This window comes from Lepisosteus platostomus, chromosome 15, assembly GCF_059453375.1.
Source record: "Lepisosteus platostomus isolate fLepPlt1 chromosome 15, fLepPlt1.hap1, whole genome shotgun sequence".
Classification (NCBI taxonomy): domain Eukaryota; kingdom Metazoa; phylum Chordata; class Actinopteri; order Semionotiformes; family Lepisosteidae; genus Lepisosteus; species Lepisosteus platostomus.
Genome location: NC_142625.1, coordinates 5,389,140 through 5,408,189, shown reverse-complemented (window position 1 = coordinate 5,408,189; position 19,050 = coordinate 5,389,140). Strand labels below are relative to the sequence as shown.

Genomic DNA, 19,050 nt, shown 5'->3' with positions numbered 1-19,050 from the left:
TGAATTAATACCACTTGATTATATTAATATGGAATCACGTAACTAAGCAGCCAAAAATATCACAAATTGATGTTTTGGAAACATCTGGACTTTTAACTTTTAAAACTTTTTGTGTCCCTCTAGAGGTAAAGGACAATAGATAATAACACTTTATTGGCCATATATATTTTTATGATATTAGGAATTTGTCTTTCCACATACCCCGTGTATGAGACACACATACAGGGAGAGAAGCTTGGGGTCAGACTGCAGGGTCAGCCATTTGTACAGCACCCCTGGAGCATTTGGGGTAAAGGGCCTCACTCAGGAGCCCAATGAAATAGGATTCCTGTGCCAGCTGTGGGATACAAACCAGCAACCTACCAGCCACTCTCAGATCCTTAGCCATAGAGCCACCACACCACCCCATGGAAAATGGGATTTCATGGCCCATGCAAGAAATGAACCCACAACCTTGAGCTCATTAATACCATACTCTAACCCATTGAGCTATCCAGCACCCAACAGCACACCTCATAATGTAGCGTGCTCTACCTGTTTTTCATTCCTAAAGATTTTTTTACTATCTAGTTATATAAAAATTTTAATATACTATACATATTTACTATTTCATGTTTTTAAAAAGTAGACTTTGTTTATTAGAAAAAAAAAATTCAGCCCTAAGCAGGAATTGAACCCAGACCTCCCAGGGGGTGAGAGGACCACTCAGCTAAACCCACTGCACCAACAGAGCACTTGGAACCTCTGCTGAAACAGACAGGTCAAACTGTTCCAAAGGTAATCAGGACTGAATGAGTCACAAAATAAACATTTACAAAGAAAACAGACTAAAGTTATACAATCAGTTACATAAATCTTTAATATTTTGATCCATTAATGTGATTACTGATTTCTTTTACTACATATTTCCATTTCATAACCCCAAGAGGAAAGTGTGGTGGCTCTGTGGCTAAGGATCTGCACCTGTGGATGGAAGGTTGCTGGTTCAAATCCCACAGCTATCAGAGGGCTTTTTCTCCATTGGGCGCCTAAGCAAGGCCAATTGCTCCAGGGGTGCTGTATAATGGCCCCAGACCTCTCTGTATCTAATGGACAGCAAGTTTGGGTTATGTGAAAAAGACAAATTCTTTTATAATTGTATATGGCTAGTAAATTAATCTTACCTCATTCGGTGAATTCTAAAAAGTACATGTATTTTACTGGAATAATGCAAGGATTCATAGAGAAGATTGATATGCTTTTTAAAAGAATCCATAATATTTTAATCTTAATAATGTTTTCAATTTAACATAGTCAGAAAGAGCACATCAAAACTTAACCACATAAAGTGAGTCTTTGATGCATAAAATGTTTGTAAAGTGCAATCCTTCTGTGTACTTTTTATTTAAGATACCTCTATCAGTCTTAGACATTAAGTATAATGTTTATATTTCTAAATCAATATAATTTATGATGATATGATGTTCAAAGATTTATGCTCCTGTTATTTTTATGCTCAGCTACCAAAATTACCCTTTGGTTTTTAAATTCGATATTAAGATTCCATATTAACCAGGTTTAAACATGCACTTGAATGCCTACATCTGTATAAATCTCTTGATCAAAAAACACAAAGAGGCTCAAAAGTGCATGATTCAATCAGTCGCACTTTATTTAGCCCCAAAAATGAGAAATTCATTATCCATCTTCAAATTAATAGATGTATTATATTGAGTTTGTTGATTTAATTCAGCCAGCCACTATAGCAGTCAGTTGTGAAGGTTTCACCCCTCACTGGACTTGGTACATTCTGAGGGGGAGGAGCCAGCCCAGCTCAGAGGATAAAAGAGCAGACTTCCTGTGCCTCTGTTTTCATTCAAGAGTCCAGGAGCTGAGGAGCATGGTGAGTGGTGAGTACTGTTTCCTTCCTTGTGTTGGGACCAATCTTTTGTTTGCTGGTTAGTCCCATGTTTCTTACAAAGTTTATTTTAGAAAAGGGGTACTTAGATTAAATACACTTGGCTCCTACTTCAAACCTTTTGTTGAGAAAAGTATGTTGTTATTTATTTTATATTTATTAACCAAATCTACTACCTTTTTTGCAATAACCTACTCACACGTTAAAGTTTCTACTGACTAAATTGGTGGAAACTTCCAAACATGTCCATATAAATTAAGAGGATTTATTTCATAATGTGCTAAATTATTAAAGGTTTTAAGAAAAAAAGTGTTTAAAACAAAACCACAAATGAAGGTGTCTCTTTAGCTAAACAATGCACTTACAATTTAAATCCTACAAAGTTGGCATTTTTATGATTAACATGGTACTTGGAAAAACTGGGATATAATTAATGAAATAGATTCTAATTTTAAAGGTCATTACATTCTGTACTGGACTGACCCAAATCACACTAACTTCTGGGATTGGAGAAAAAGACCCCTGAGCTCTAGTAGAATAAACTGAGCAGTTAAGCTACTGTACCAAAAATAGAAAAGTAATAAATCAACAAAACCTTGATATATGAATACTGGAGTGGCATTTTTTTTTAAACTCAGTATGTCATCATTGTGTTTTTAATAAATGACATTTAATTACATGTCTACAAGCAGTTGAACTTTAAGAGCCAGGATCTGGACAACCTGACCTATACACACTTTTTTGGGTTCTTTTAAAAATGAAGTGAGTTACCCACTCAAGTTTATTACATGATAACTCATGTTAAACAGTATTTTTATTCACCCTATGAATGATACATACCATTGTGTATTAAATGTGCACATTCTTGTTTCTCTCCAAGCCATCATCATGGTTCCAAAGGACGCCTTCATGCAAAGCTCATGAAAATAAACACTCCTTACACATGGTACTTGTGTCACCAGTTTATTTTTCTACACATTACACTTTATAGAACAAGTGCATCAGAATGAGCTTTGGACTACTCATGTCATTTTCTTCCAAGTTGTGTTTCCTGCACAACTTCAAGAACACAAAGGTAGGTTAATTGCATTCTGGAACAATGAGACAGGAGAAATGGACTGGCATCCCATCCCGTCTTCAGCAATGCAGTGACCTGTAAAGTTAAACCACTGAAAATCAAACCCTCTATAAAACCAATACCTCACAAACTAAATAATCTAATGACTTTAAAAGGATGAAAATTGTAAATGTGTTCTTACACTAAGCCTAAAGTAAAAATTTAATTTATTTTACTGCTAGCAGTTGGCTTCCCTAAACTGCAACCTCTCAAACTCCATCCAAGTATAACAACCCCTTTAATCTACAACTACTGCAGCTATAACCATTTGATAAGGTTAATAAAAAGGGCACATTGCAATCTCACTCCCTACACTACAAAATTGCTTAATCTGTAGCACTACATCCAATACACTTTTATTTGGGTGCAGTGGTGGCTCTGTGGCTAAGGATCTGCATCTGTGGCTGAAAGGTTGCTGATTCAAATCCTGCAGCCGGCAGAGGAATCCTCCTCCATTGGGCCCCTGAGCGAGGCCCTTAACCCCAACTGCTCCAGGGGTGCTGTACAATGGCTGACGCTGTGCTCTGACCCCATGCTCTTCTCCTTACCGGTGTCTGTGTTTCATTGAGAGCAAGCTGGGGTATGTGAAAAGACAAATTCCCAATGCAAGAAATTGTAAAGGGCTAATAAAGTGAAGTTATTACTTCACTTAAAGGCATCAACAAGTACCTCAAGCCAAAAATACTAATAGCAGCACCCAAATTCATTGCACAAACCTTGTATACTGGACAACTTAAACTGCTTCTTGGACATTTTCACCGGGAAGGGAATGGAAGACTAAAAGACAAATACATAAAGTAAAACTAAAATTAAACATGCCTTGTAAAATATGAAAGTGTCTCCAGTATGACTCATGGGAGGTGCTGTGAAGAGGACCATTAGCAACAACCAAAGACAAGAGTAAAAAGAAACCACTTTGTCAACATTACCTCCACGCTAGACTAATGCTGTTTAGCAGGGTACTACCTAGTCAACAGGGTACGTAAAATAAAGGTAAAAAACTTACTACAAAAGTGTGCCTACCCTTCTGAAATGAAATCAAACCAGACAAGCACACCCCCAGCCTGTAGGTGTAAAAACCCCCCAATCAGAGGTGGCACTGCAAGTCATAGCAGGGGGTGTCCAGTGTGCCTGTTACAACCCCAAGTGTCTCGGGGTGTAACTTTTAGGATGCTGGTTAAGGACTCGGGAAGCATGACAAGTTTTAGTCTAAAAAAAATTTAAATACAAAGACTGGTATGTAGAAAAACAGACAAGAGCAGTGCCAAAGATAACAAAAAGCTGGATAATAAAGTGAGGGAAAGTGACCATTCTACCAAAACAGAACTCAGCATCCAACACCCCAGCTATCCTTCACCATCTACCCAAACCCATACAACACAAGGCACTCACCCATACTACACTAGTCTCTCATACAACCAACTACATCTGCAAAACATACCCCACAAATGTAACTAACCCTTTACACAAATTCATAAGTAAACTAAACAAAAATAAGCAAAAAACAGCACAAAAGAACACAGAGGTGGATAACATTAGGGAAACTGCAAAATAAAGGATAAACAAAGTACAAAACATCTCCACAAAGCCAAAGCTATATGAAAAAGCACACAAAGCAAAACAAAAACAGAACCAAAGCACAATTAAATACCCCTACATTCTGAAGACCACCGAGTTAAATACTGAATAAGCTGAGATCAGATTGGTCAAGTTTCATTGATGTCAAAATGGCAAAGATGGATGAATTAATGAACCAATGGGGAGGGAGTATGGAACTTGTCAAAACACTACCTTTATAGGACCCATCCAACTGGGGCTCATGAGCTGGAAGCTAAGAGGTCACCCTTCACAAGGACTCTTCCTTCACACTGGACACCACCATATATATATTATATACATTATATTGTAACGCAACGGGGGCTCAGGCGGGCGCCCTTGCCGCATCTGTTCGGCCCCATCCCGACTGGAAGCTCGAACCCGGGACTTCCGCGTCTCTCTGCAGCGACCTAGCCCCGTGAGCTAAAGAGATCTCTCTTTAGCTCACGGGGCTAGGTCGCTGCAGAGAGACGCGGAAGTCCCGGGTTCGAGCCACCTATACTTTGGGCCGACCAGATGCGGCAAGGGCGCCCGCCTGAGCCCCCGTTGCGTTACATTGGTGTCAGAAGCGGGGCGGGATAGCCCTTCGCCGGGGACGGCGATTTAAGCGGGGGAGAGTGTAACGCTTACGGCCGACAAGCACTGTGTGTAAGAGCCGGCGTACCAGAGCGGGTGATGTCACCGCCCTTCCCTGTGATAGCAGGACTACAGCTACTGGGCTGAATAGAGATCTCTTTAGCTCACGGGGCTAGGTCGCTGCAGAGAGACGCGGAAGTCCCGGGTTCGAGCCACCTATACTTTGGGCCGACCAGATGCGGCAAGGGCGCCCGCCTGAGCCCCCGTTGCATTACAATATATATGCATATTCACACAACTAATAAAAAAAAACACCCAGTGGCAAATTTAAAACTCTTCATAAACCCAAAGCAGTATTTCAGTTCTGTGCTTTACACCATCAATGCCTAAATATATACTTTAAAACTCACCTAGATTCTCAAAAAACAGTTTATTATGTGAAAGTAAACCAATACTTGGAAGCATAAAACATCCACTACCTACACCAAATGTACGCAGAGTGTAACCTAAATCCCCGAGTAGTAAAAAACTGAAACCAAAAACTCATTTAGGGTGTAAAATGTCATGGCACAGCAATGCAGGGAAAAGCAGATCCAGTGCCAGTGTGTATTCAATATAATGAACAGCACCTTCTACAGCCACAATCAACATGCAAGAAACAAGAACAGATTTGGTACATTTAGTAAGTTTTATTATGATGCCATACAAACAAAAATACATTCAATACAGGAGAACATTGTCTAGCAAAGTACTTACAAATCCACAAAACAGAACACAATCCCCCCCATGACAAAAGTGCTTTCTGTGCAGGTATGAAAAAAGAGCAACTCTCAGCTAAACCAATGCCTTTTTTCCCCAAACGAGTGGATAGCATAACTACTCCTTTTATTCATTTCTACTTTAGGGGCTCAATTCAGTTTTACTCTAAAGCCAATGCAAGATTTATGTACATGTGTGCACCCATGCAAATAAATCATTGCTTGACCTTAGACTCTCAAACTCTGCTTTTCAAATGGCCCATAATTTACAAAAATGGTTACCAAGTAACAAAATATACTTTCTCCATTCCCACACCGGAAGTCACTTTGTCTCCTCCTTGCCAGGTGGCTCAGGTGCTAAAGTTACAATCCAAGAGCCAAACAGCCATTACAAGACCAGCATGCAGAGATTCATTTTAGGTTCATGTACCACCTGAACCTCTTTCCACCCTACAAAAGGCCTCCCCCTCATTCTTCACTTGTCATTAGGAACTTGTACAGCATTTTCAATGCTCCTCTGTGGCCGTTGTCTTCTGAAATCAAAAACGGGCCCACGAGTCTTCCGGCAAATCTTCGCAGACAGATCTCAGTCCGCTGCATCTGGGCTCCCATCCTGTTAAAAGGTCCTCTCTCAGCAGCAAAGGCCTGGTCAGCCCCCCGGACAGCAGAGAACCTAAAGAAAAAAAAAACTAGACAGTCCTCTGCACTAGTCAGAAATAGTCCAGTCTACATTCCCACCCCCAACACCCATTTTGACCTCAATGATCAATGTTCAGTGCTACACAATTCCAGAACAAACCCAACAGAAAACCACCCAGAAATGTGTAAAAGCAAAAATCCACAGTACAGGGCTCCTACCACAGGGGAAAAGTCCATCTCCAATATCTGCATTAAAGCATTTCAACATCTGCACACAAGTTCACAAATTCCATCCCAAAACAGAGTTACCAACTTATCCCTTCCCTCAACCCATTTTTTCCTTGCCTGCTTACCAAGGACATAGATCCATTTGCTTGTCCACCTAGGTCTTCAGCTTGACACAAAAGACAAGAAATTGAAGCTGTTAATATAGGTTACAAAACCAAAATCTCAATCATTAAAAATGCAAGGGTTTCATATTCTTACATTTCTCTGATAACAGTATCTTTCATGTCCATTAAAAGAGCAAAAACCGTAAGAAAAGTTTCCTAAATGTACTACACAACTCCCATGCCAACAGCTGTCTAACCAATAAACTCACTGGACTTTATATAACAATATGCAGTCTGCACAAATGTACCTCAAACCAACATACACCCAGAGTATACCCAAAATGCTCCATCACGCCTCCTAGGAGGGGGAAGAAACTCACCCGTCTCGATCCTCTGATGCTGCTTTTAACTTGCACCCCACTCCTCTGGCAGATCTTCACAAACATCCCAGAGCCCAACCCCATCTGTGCTGCAGATTTGGTCATTAAAGATCCTCCCTCTGAAGCACAATCCTGCTCATCTCGTCTGGTAGCACAGAGCCTGAAATGGAGAGAAGGATTTAGACCAAGTCCTCTGCACTTCTTAGAAACAGTCAAGCCAGCATTTCCACTCCCCACATACAGTGCAACACCTATCCAGCACTAACCAACAGCAAAACGCCCTACGGGGAAAACCCCCTAGTCCAGGGCTCTTGCCACAGGATCCACTGCAGCTCCTCCCCAGGGAGGAGAGCAGTTCCTGTGCCGACCCCCATCGAGAGAACCTCAATGCCATCTCCAGCAAGGACTCAACACTGGAGACAGCAGCTGGTGTGCCAAGTCACCATCATACTGCTGTGTATCTAAAGTGATTCGTTACATGTGCACTCGTGAAATAAAATCTCATACAAAGCACTAATTCCATCTTCCAGAGCCAGAATGACAGCCAGTCAAATGCACATGAGTATACAGATAGCTCAACCAAACAGGGAGGAAAAATAAGCCAGAAAAAAAACACCACTATGACTCAATGTTTAGCACATTAAAGCATCACATCAAGAGCTCAAAGCTAGGCCTAACCCAAAAGCAGCTTGTCAACCTTCAAAAACACTTCTTACACACAAAAGGACAAATTAAAAATGCATTTGATTTGGACATTAGAGAAACAAGTGAAACTCACCACTGCTCCAGGAACACAATCCTCCTAGATACTTGCTTCACAACTGCTCCAAGATCCATAGGCATCCAGGAATTTTAAGGATAACCTGCAAAACATCTCTTCACTCTCCATTGTTAAAAGCGCAGGACTTTAATACTTGCATCAAATCAAATGTATCCTTTTAGCCAGCCACTGAGCTCCCCATCAACAGCATGGTGTCATGTACCCATGTGTTAAAAGACAGTAACTCCTGCAAACTCTCCATCACACAGCAAACAAGTTCAGCAATTCAGGCAGTAACCAAAAAGACAACTATCAGCTTCTTTGTAGTTCTGCTCTTTCAATAGAAGATATCCAAAGAATCTCTGGATTCAGTTCAAAACTCCATCTTAATTGTCACCAACTCACATACAGTACAAAACAAAGCATTCAAGTACTTCAGATCCCAGGTGCATCCATCTGCAAACATAAGCGACCAGCTCAACTCCTCCCTCAAAATTAAGCTAAAAGCTTCTAGCTTAGATTCTACTGTCCAAAAACCCAGGTAAACAAGGATGACCAAATCCATTTATTGTTGTATTCCATGTAGACAAGACAGTCAAACAAATCCCTCTTTTTAATAAAATTACCTTGGTATTAAGTCAAATTCTCAGTCGTACATCCAATCAGGTAGAGGTTGAAATTCGGGCTTTAACGCAGACCTAGACATGCAGTAATGTGCCTTTTAAAGACCAAATTAAAATTTTGGTTTTACATAAAGAACAATTCAAGGTGCCCCAATACCCTTGAGATCCACAGTAGAACGAGAAAACACTGACCATATTCAGTACCAAAGAACTGCAGCCTGGACTGAAAAGGTTTTCAAGCTTAAACATTCAAAACTGAAACTCCAAAGCAAAAATAACTCACAACCTAGTGATGGGCCACAACCAATGGATTTAAACCTTCGAGCCACTACATGCATTCTACCTGCAGGGAGATTACAGCCTGTACACATACAGATCAAACCCTTCATAAAACCAAACCTCACATTCCCCAGTGACTAGAAACTCTTCTGAAAACAAAGGTTCAGCAACCACTTTCCCTGAGTACACACTTTTACAGCCACATCTCCTCTGTCTTGACTGCTGTACAGGATACACAGGGCAAAACTACACACCATTTTGTATATTATACATCAGTACCAAACTTGTACATGGAACAACATGCAGTTGCAATTGTTTAAAAGAAAAACGAGAGTCCTCTAACAAAAGCATTAGTTTTCAAGCAGCCCTCCTTTTTCACAAAGCACAGCACACATCCACTTCCAGACAGGTGGAAACTCATCCCTCCCCTTTCTACACTAAAACAGACAACCTTACTTTTAATGAAAACATTTTGGTTTTAGGGCAACTTAATCCTTACAATGAACCCCAGCTGCAATCCTAGTCTAGAGTGTACCACATCTGCAAGTTACTCAGGTGGAGATTTAGACTTGATCCTCTGCACGTTTTAGAAACATTCAAGACATTTCCACAGCCAACTTTGTTCATTCAAGACAAGCCAACAGGATAACTGCTAGTCCAGGGCTCAGGTGCAGTGCCTGTGCCACCACCCATCAGCAGAACCTGGCTGACATGACAAGGAGTCTGCTGGTGTGCCAAGTCTCTTATATTGCAGTGATTTACTTCGATACGCACCCATGAAATAAATCTTTCAAAGCCAGAAAGACAGCCAGTGAAGTGAAACAATGAATCACCAAGAAAGACAACTATTACCAAGAATAGACCATCAGTTACATTTATCACTTTTAGTCTGTTGAACTTAAGGAAGCTTAAATTGGCCACAAAGTCACAAACATAAGCCACATCCAAAATTGAAAAGGCATTTAAACATTTTGTATAAACTTGTTTCCTAATTATAAAAGAGCCAGTAGCTTTCCAGAGTCACAGCTGAAATTGACAACTAGTGTACTCATGTATTCACCAAAACATGACTGACAGAATTAGGCGATGCACCTAGACAGGTTTTCTGCCTTCCACATGGACAGAACTGCAGAGTCTGGTAAAACCAGAGGCGAGGACGTATGCATTTTTATTAATGTGTGGTGCAACAACGCATCTACCATCACAAAACACTGCTCAGCCACTCTAGAGTTTCAATAATCTGCTGAGAGCATTTACAGTTTATCACCATCTACATTCCCCCCCCCCAGCTCAAATGACAAGGAAGCACTAGAAGTACTATACACTGCTCACATCAGTCTCTCCTCCCCACATACAGTAAACTGTGCAGGCAAGCAAAACTAGCAGTCAGAATGGCAGCCACACAGGGATCACACACAGACGTACAGGAAAATGCATTAGTCACTAGCAACATCAAGACGTGCTGGAAGTGGAACACTCAAAAGAAGTGAACCTTTTTTAAACCGAAACCATAGAGGTTCACAACCTAATCAAAGCTAGGTATGGAACATTCAAATTAAGGAATAAATCAAAACTCAAGTCAGCCGGGATCAATCTAAAGAAAGGTATTAAACATGCAAAAAACACTTAAACAAAAATTAGAGGAACACTTCAGCACTCATGACCCAACACACGTGGGACGGTATAGACTACGAAAGAAAACATCTGTGCACCTGCCCATGATGCCTCCCTGCACAACAAGCTCAACACCTTTTACAGTCAGTTCGAATCCACTCAACAGAACTGCACCCTCCACAACCGACCAGGTGCTCTCACTCTCTGCAAATGTGGAGGAGATCTCTGCTAAAAGTGAATGTGCACAAGGCCCAATATCATTCCCAGTTCCATGCTCAGAACCTAAACCAATCAACTGCCAAGTGTATTCAGACATTTTCAGCATGTCTTGGGGCCAAGCTGTAGTCCCAACCTGCTTCAAGACAACCACCATCCCAATACCAAAGAAAACCACAGTAACAGGCCTTAATGACTACCACACGGTGGCGCTGACAACCATAATGGTAAAGTGCTTCAAGGGCTGGTCATGGGGCACATTAAGGAAACAATTCCAACACTAGACCCGTACCAACAGATCCACAGATGACAGTCTTCATTGCCATACACACTGCCCTATCCCATCTGGATTAAAAAAAAAAAAAAAAAAGAAAAACATTCACCAACTTCAGCTCCACTTTTAACATCATTCCAGAAAAAAAAACTCGGTACACTGGGTCTCAATACCATCCTCTGCAATGGGATTTGGGACTTTGACAGGCAGACCACAGGCTGTCAGGCTTGGAAACCACACCTCCAGCACACAAACTCGGAACACTGGGGTTCCCCAGGGGTGTGTGCCAAGTCCATTGTCCACTTATCTGATTAAGAAAGCACAACAGAGCCTGTATTTCCAAAGACAGTTGAAGAAGGCCAAGATGTCCCCAGAACCTCACCAACTTATACAGATGCACAACAGACAGTACACTAACAGGTTGCATCTGCAGTGTTGCCGACCACAAAGCCCTACAGCAGGTGGTGAAAACTGCCCAGTCCATCTATGACAGACTGTGCTTGAGGAAAGCTCCAAGCAAAGACTCCACACACCCAAGCAAGAAGAGCGTTTGACCTTCTACCATCCAGAAATCGGTACTGGAGCACTCAGGCCCAGATTACCAAACTCAGTTTTTACCCCCACACTATTAAACTGCCAGCCTCTCACCCATGATCTGAACCCTCACTGTACCTTCTCTTAAAGCTCAAACACACATTGAAATCTACCTCAACCTCACTCCCCATAACTTTAGATCCTTTATTTCATTGTTGATGCATGATTTTGCACATCGCTTCTTTTTTGTACTACTTACCATCCGAGGATAGTTATATAGCATTTTACACCATATACCTCTATATGAGTATAATGACCAACTTGAACATCTCTACACTTTCCCAAATCAAAGAACAACTCACCAATGCCCTGCATGACTACCTTTGCATGTGTTCCTACATCCACAGCTACCCAGCAGATTCAGCAAGGGCAGCTTCAAACCCCTCCTTGCTTTCTGGTGTTCCATCTGCAGGACTTCAATACTCACAGAAAGGAATTGGATCACACTCCTGATGCCTTTCAGACAGCCAATACTGTTCCATGTCTGCATTCAGGTGGGAAGGGACTGGGGAGCACCCATCATGGCATTCCACTATAAAAACAAAACAAGTCATTCATACCACTCAGCACCACCATGGTCTAGCCTTATTGAGAGAGGCTGTTCTGTAAACAATTGACCAAGATACTGACACTCTTCTCTTGAGACCAGGGGCTGAAAACCATCCCAACTCTGACAGCTGCCTCTCAGTGCACCAACTAAGGACAAAACAAAATGTCCATTTCCCTCCTCCACACATTAAAAGCTCTCCTCACACTGACCTGCATCTCTCCTCTACTTGCCTTCAACTCACCTTGTTCACTGAGGGAAGCCCAAGTCCACTTCCCCAAGCAGTAGCACTCCTTGCTCCCCACGGAGACAGATCTGGGAAAACAGCACCTTGTGGAAAATAAAGAAAAATCAGAACCCCCCCCATTCAATCATTTTTGACATTGATGCCAAAAAGATCAAACAAGGATAACATCTTAAACAACTATTTGAAAACCTATACTAATAATGCAAGATGAGTTAGGAGTAAACTAATCAGGCAGTGGGATAAAAAGTTTACTCATCACCAGTATTTACACTTTTCCAGTCTGCTGGAATGCGCATGTAGAGTCACAGGTTCTTGCAGAAGTATCACCTTAACTTCAGCTGACCAAATGCAGGCTCCTTGTCCCAGAGCTGGGCAATCTTGTAGGTTGGCATCACACTCACATGAGGTGAGGGACTGATACATCTGCAAACAATGAAACCAATGAAAACAAATCAAGTTCAGTAAGAAGGCAGCCTTCATCTCCCTTTATACTACCGACAGCCAACTTCCAGGGAAGCTCATGACCCTTTTGAATTACTACATCTGACAGGTGTCGCCAGGTCACTGGAATATGCATGTAGTGTAAAAAATTTATCAGCTTAATCCTTCCTTTAACTGTGATCACAACTGAACCCAACCTCAAATACTCATCTCACTGACCCAAAGATACAAAACCCAAATTGTTCTTGCTTCTCTTCCAAGATCAGTTAAAATTAAAGACTATCAAATACTCAGTTCTCCATGAAATGAACTAAAGACAACAAGGCTTTCATATTGTCCCATATTCCTCCAACCCAGATATTAGGGTCTTTCAAGTCCACTGTAAGTGCAAAACTAAGTAGGCAAAAGAAAAAGTTGAATCTACCATGTACTACACCATTGCTGCAACTCCTATGCACATGCCAAAGGTTGCCTGCCCAATATACTCTATGTAGCCAAATGAACCAACATAGCCAGAGTACCCAAATGTACCCAATGAAAAATGAAGTACCCCTTGTAACCAGTATTCTCAAGATGAACCATCTCTCTTACTGGGTAGAAAGACTCGCTACACCCACTAGATCCTCTGATGTTACCATTGACTTTCAGCCTTTGAACAAGCACCCCATTCCTCCAGCAGATATTGCTAAAGATCCCAGAGACCAGCCCCATCTGTACTCCACTCCTGGTGATGAAAGGTCATCCGTCTGGGAGCAAAGATCTGGTCAACCCTTCCGGCAGCATAAAACCTAGTAGACAGTTTTGGCATGATCCTCTGCACTTGGAAAACCACAAGAACATTTACTCCCAGTTTTGTACTAAACATGTAAAGTGTTTATGGTGCAGCATCTGTCCAGGATAAAACAGGAAAACACCCTGCAGAGAGCCAAGAGAAAACCCCCAGTCAAGGGCTCTTGCCACAGGGGAGGGATCCAGTGCAGTTCCTTCCCTGTGAGGAGAGAAGTTCCTGTGCCAACACCCATCACGAGTACCTGGTCGATATGCTGTAACCGGCAAGGAGTCTACAGTAGAGGAGGCTGTTGGTGTGCCACATCAACATTGTACTACTGTGCATCTAAACTGATTTATTTACATGTGTGCACCCATGAAATAAATCAGATGCAAAGCAGTAATTGTCTTACAGAGCCAGAATGGACAGCCAGTCAAGTGCACATTAGTATAGAAAATGCCCCAACCAAGCAGGGAGGAAAAATTACCCAGAAAAAAGCTTCACCTCTAGAAACATAGTGTAAGTATTCAGCATGTTAAAGTCTGGCATTATCCACCAGAATTGGTCCAAAAACTAAACACTAAATGGTTATATAGCATCAAGTTTGCTATGGCTAAGGTTAGACGGGAAAGTGAAACTCACCTCTGCTCCAGGGACATGTTCTCTATTACACCACCCTTGCACCTGCTCCAAGATCCATGTGTGTCCAGGAACTTCAAGGACTGCTTGCAGCACCTCTTCACTTTCTACTGTTCAAACCACAGACTTCATTACTTACCAATGGGCATCAACCGGTCACACAGCTGATATCCAGTGAGCTTCCTCTGAGCAGGGTTCTCCAAGCCTGTCACTGCACTGTGCATTCAGCTGGCCAGGAAATGCAGAGCACTGATTGAACTATAATCAAATGCACAGATCTGCATCACTGCTGACCCATCTCAGGAAAAACAGCTAAACTTCCACCTCCTCTACTTACCTTCAAACCCACCTATACCTAGGCCTCAAGAGTGCACCGATTAGAGTGAGAGCAAATAACATCCACACTGAAGATGAGGGTTACGGCCCAAGAACATCAGCCAGTACGATGATTGTTTACCCACCACTCTTTCCACCTTATTCAGAGGCTCGGGACTTCCTGTAGATGAGAACTTGAAGCAGGTGGATCACCTCACTCAGGACGAAGCTAGCCTCCTCTCTTCTGAGCTGGACCATCATGCAACATGGCGTCATGGATACAGACACCACTAACATTGACAGTTCTGGATCTTGTTGCAATACCCCAGGCCAGTTCTCACGCTGGACTTAGATGCTGTTGCCTCACTTGAGATTAGCTTGGATACTAGCTGAAACCAGAAATGAAAACTATTCAAATCCGTCAAAAGACAAAAGGTAGAAAATTTGAGAACCAAACTAAAAACCTTTAGCTTAACCAACTGACCAAGATACATGTTACCAAACCTATTTACAGTAGTTCATGTAGACATATTGCACATTCAAGCACAACCCATCCTTAAAATTCAACCACCACTACCAAAAAACAGAATTGATTATGCATACAAAGTTGCATATCCAAATAAAATACTACTTGAAATTCAGTCTTTTTAAAGAGACCCTAGAAGTGTATACCTAGTGCAGCAGAACCTTTGCCTTAAACTTCATTTGAGCCAAGCCGCTTCTGGTTTTGCAAAAAAAAAAAAAAAAAAAAAATCAGAAACACCAAGGATCCACAGCAGTATGAAATCAAAACACTCTCCATCTTCAGTACCAAACAGCTACAGCCTTAACTGAGGTGAGAAGGCTTTAGAGCTTAAACACTTTAAACTGAAACAAAAGCATGCAGTACTCAAAACTGATTGATAGGGCACCAAGTGGACTGAAGTCTTTGAGCTGCATCATGCACTCGACTATCATGGAGATAACACTTTGAACACATACCGATGAACCCATGGTCAAACTAAGACTCACGTTCCCCAGTGACTAGAAGCACCTTTAAAAAGGCTTTCTGAAAGATCAACAGAACCACTTAACCAAGCTTCACAGTCAGTTTTACACCAATAACAGTTTGTGCTCATTGGTTAAAGTACACATCCAGTATAAGAAAGTCCTCAGACAGTCTTCATGCAGCTCTCTCCCTCACAAGGCACAGTACACAACCACTTCCAAATCAGCTGGAAACTCACTCCTTTGTGCACTAAACCTCTGACAGGATTGATTGTGGTGGACATTCACAGAACACTCTCAGTGGGTAATCAGGAAGATGCCATACTCAGCTTAGTTTACTCAATTCACTTTAAAATTTCCAATGTAAGATTTAGATACATGTGTGCACCCATGAAATAAATCTTACATACTGACAATTCTCTAATTTTCCAGTCATACCATAAACAATTTTGCCAAATCCTCCCCAGTGCTTGCACAACACTTTCAGTGTTTGACTTCCTTCCCCTGATTAACCAGTACTTATGCTACAGTGACACTATCATTAAGGCTAAAAAACCAACAAAGCACCCCAGCAGCTGCAGGCTACATAATCAGAGTCTCCTCTTACCTAGACCAAAGTCAACTTTGGCTCAACCAGCCAGGTGGCTCAGGTGCTCCTGGGAACAGCCATCAAAAGGCTGGTGTGCAGAGCAGCAGTCGGAAAAGAAAGCCTCTCCTACCTTTGAAGGTGGTTCAAGCCCACAGCTGCAGTGTCTACTCTTGAGTGGTGAGGAATTCACTGATCTGACTAGGTCTCCCGACATGGTATTTCACTGTTTGAACCCATCTCCAAGGAGTCTCAAGAGGAGGAGGCTGCTGGTGCTACAATTGCTTAAGCAAGAAACATCACCAAAACAAACACCTACAGTAAAAAAGCCTACAGTTCAACAGGAAGCTCAACTTGCCCAGTGAATCCCAAAACTAAGCCTAGTATAAAACTGAAAAGGCATTGCATTTGGAATTTGCTAGATAAGACACTTAAACTCGACTCCATATAAACAAGATACTTTTAATCAAACACTATAGTTTGATATTTCCATTGTCTGTTTTGGGAAAGGGTAGAGAACCACAGTCCCAAGATGCAAAGTGCCAAAACTCAATGAGTGGACAATGTTCTCCACAACCTCCCCACGTGTTCAATATTCACAAAACATTCACGATATCCATTCAGACGGCCAATACTGTTCAATGGATTCTCATCTCCAAACAAGACGTCCATCAGCACTGTTTGCATTCAGGTGGGCAGGGACTGGGGAGCGCCAATCAGAGCATTCCACTCTAAATAAAAAAACATTCTAGAGTCACTCGTACCCCTCAGCACCACTGTGGTCTAGCCACATTGAGAGGCTGTTCTGTGAACAAATAACCAGGATACCACTCTTCTCTTGAGACCAGGAGCTAGAAACCTCAATAGCATCCTATCGTCAACCACTGTAAAAGAAGCAAGACTAACCACTCCCATCCTCCACACAGAGGGGACCAGGATGTGCTGTGCAGACTGCTCCCAACTTTAAAAGCTCTCCTCACACTGACCTGAATCTCCCCTTTTCTTACCTTCAGCTCACATTGTTCACTCGGCACAGCCCAAGTTCACCAGCAGTAATGCTCCCTACTCCCCAGTCTGACAGCTGTCACCTGCTCATTGGAATACAGTGTAAAAAGTATTTAATCACTACACAGATCCTTAAATTCCTGGTGGAGCCATCTCAAATGCAAACACTTCAACATAACCAACCTTAAATACTGGTCTCTCCCTGACCTGGTCTCTAGTTTGCTTACTCCAGAAATTCTTGTATCAAAACACTGGCTTGAATACTGAAGATGACAACTAACAGACTGCAAGTTAAAATTGGTTTCAAAATCAAAGACTCAGTTCTCCATGCAGTAAACTAAAGATAAGGCATGGCTTTCAGATTGTCCTACATCTCTAACCTGATAACCGTCTTTCAAGTCCAAAAAAATAGCCAAGAGTAATAGGAGTTTACACACTATGCTACATGTCCCATGCACATGCCAAAAGTCATCTGCCCAATATACACCATACAACAGTCTACACAATTGTACGTAAACCCAGAGTATCCGGGTGCATGTACTGCACCCAATGAAAACTTTACCCATGTAGCTAGTGTACACATTGTAGTCAAACCTGGATCATCTGATGTCAATGACATTCAGACTTGGAACAAGCTCCCTACTCCTCCAGTAGACCTTCACGGAAAGAGACCGGCCCCATCTGCGCTCCACTCCTGGAGATGAAAGGTCCTCCCTCAGGAGCACAAGCCTTCTCATCCCTACTGGCAGCAGAGAGCCTGAAATGGAGAGAAGGATTTAACCCAAGTCCTCTACCTTTCTTAGAAACAGTCAACCCTGCATTTTCACTACCAACAGGGTCCAAGTCAAACCAACAGGACAACACCCTGCAGAGAGCAAAGAAAATCCTCCAGTCCACTGTCGTGCCTGTAGCGGCGAGGCTTATTAATAAGAAAGAATTAAGTGTTTTGAGCCTTCCCAAATGAGGCCCCATTTCTCTGTTCATCTCTGTGGTGCAGCCACAGAGAAACTATTCATTCAAGCTGATTTAAGGTTCGATAAGGACAGCTCCCAAAGGGGAATGCACTTAGCTAAGCCTGGCTATCATGATCAATGGTCATCCATTGGCGCCTATTTGTCTAGGGAGTGCTAGATGGACATCTGGACTGCATTCCTAAGTGTCAGGAGTAAGTGACTCATATCTCACCTTGATCAACCAATCAGGGACTGGTAGGGCCGAGTAACCCACGTGGGACTCTGATGCCCATGGAACTTTCAGCCAATCAATGAGCTGAAGTTCCTCTAGGTAAAAACAGGCAACACAGAGAGCCTGGGAGATTCAGATTCAACAAGATTCAGTAAGATTCTGGAGAGGATTCTGTGGACTGTTCTAAAGGGAATTCAAAGGAGAATTCCAGGGCAGGACGGCCCAGGAGCAGAAGGCTCCCAAGGGCAGGACATTCTCGCAGCGCGCCTCCTGACCATCCTGAGACTCAGCCCAGACAACCACGGAACGGCCAGTGTGTCCGAGTGCCAGAACTTTCCTTTGTTCTAAGAGTCTAGAGTGGAGGTTGCCAGAGTAACCAGCAGCAGGCCTCGTGAACAGGTCAGAACTGTGGACAGCTGAATCACTATTCAGAACTAGCTCTTCATCAGGAACGAACCGGTCCTCTTCCTGACTTGCTAGGACCCACAGTCATCTTTTCTCCTGTGCACAAACTTTGCTAACTAGCCGGTCAGTGAGCATCAGCAGCGCACCGTCGCAAGCCGCACAGCACAGCCTGGCACGGAGCCAGAGAGCGCGGATTGGACAGCAACAGCCAGCAACTGTTTCTTTGTGCCCGCAGGAGATCTGAATCCCCAGAATTTTGATGAGTATTC

The 19,050-nt window shown here is 42.4% G+C and overlaps 1 long non-coding RNA gene across 2 annotated transcripts; it reads right to left on the bottom strand.

Annotated features, from left to right (window-relative positions):
- Window positions 1-5,861: 5,861 nt before the first annotated feature.
- LOC148647746 (uncharacterized) lies at window positions 5,862-18,571 on the bottom strand. 2 transcript variants are annotated; one of them, XR_015926684.1, is made up of 7 exons: window positions 12,777-18,571; window positions 12,447-12,532; window positions 12,286-12,351; window positions 8,074-12,187; window positions 7,296-7,455; window positions 6,937-6,977; window positions 5,862-6,617 (listed from the first exon to the last, which is right to left on the bottom strand). It is a non-coding gene; the product is annotated as an uncharacterized LOC148647746 (long non-coding RNA). The 2 variants fall into 2 exon arrangements; XR_015926685.1 differs by lacking the exon at window positions 12,286-12,351.
- Between the last annotated feature and the right edge of the window lie 479 nt (window positions 18,572-19,050).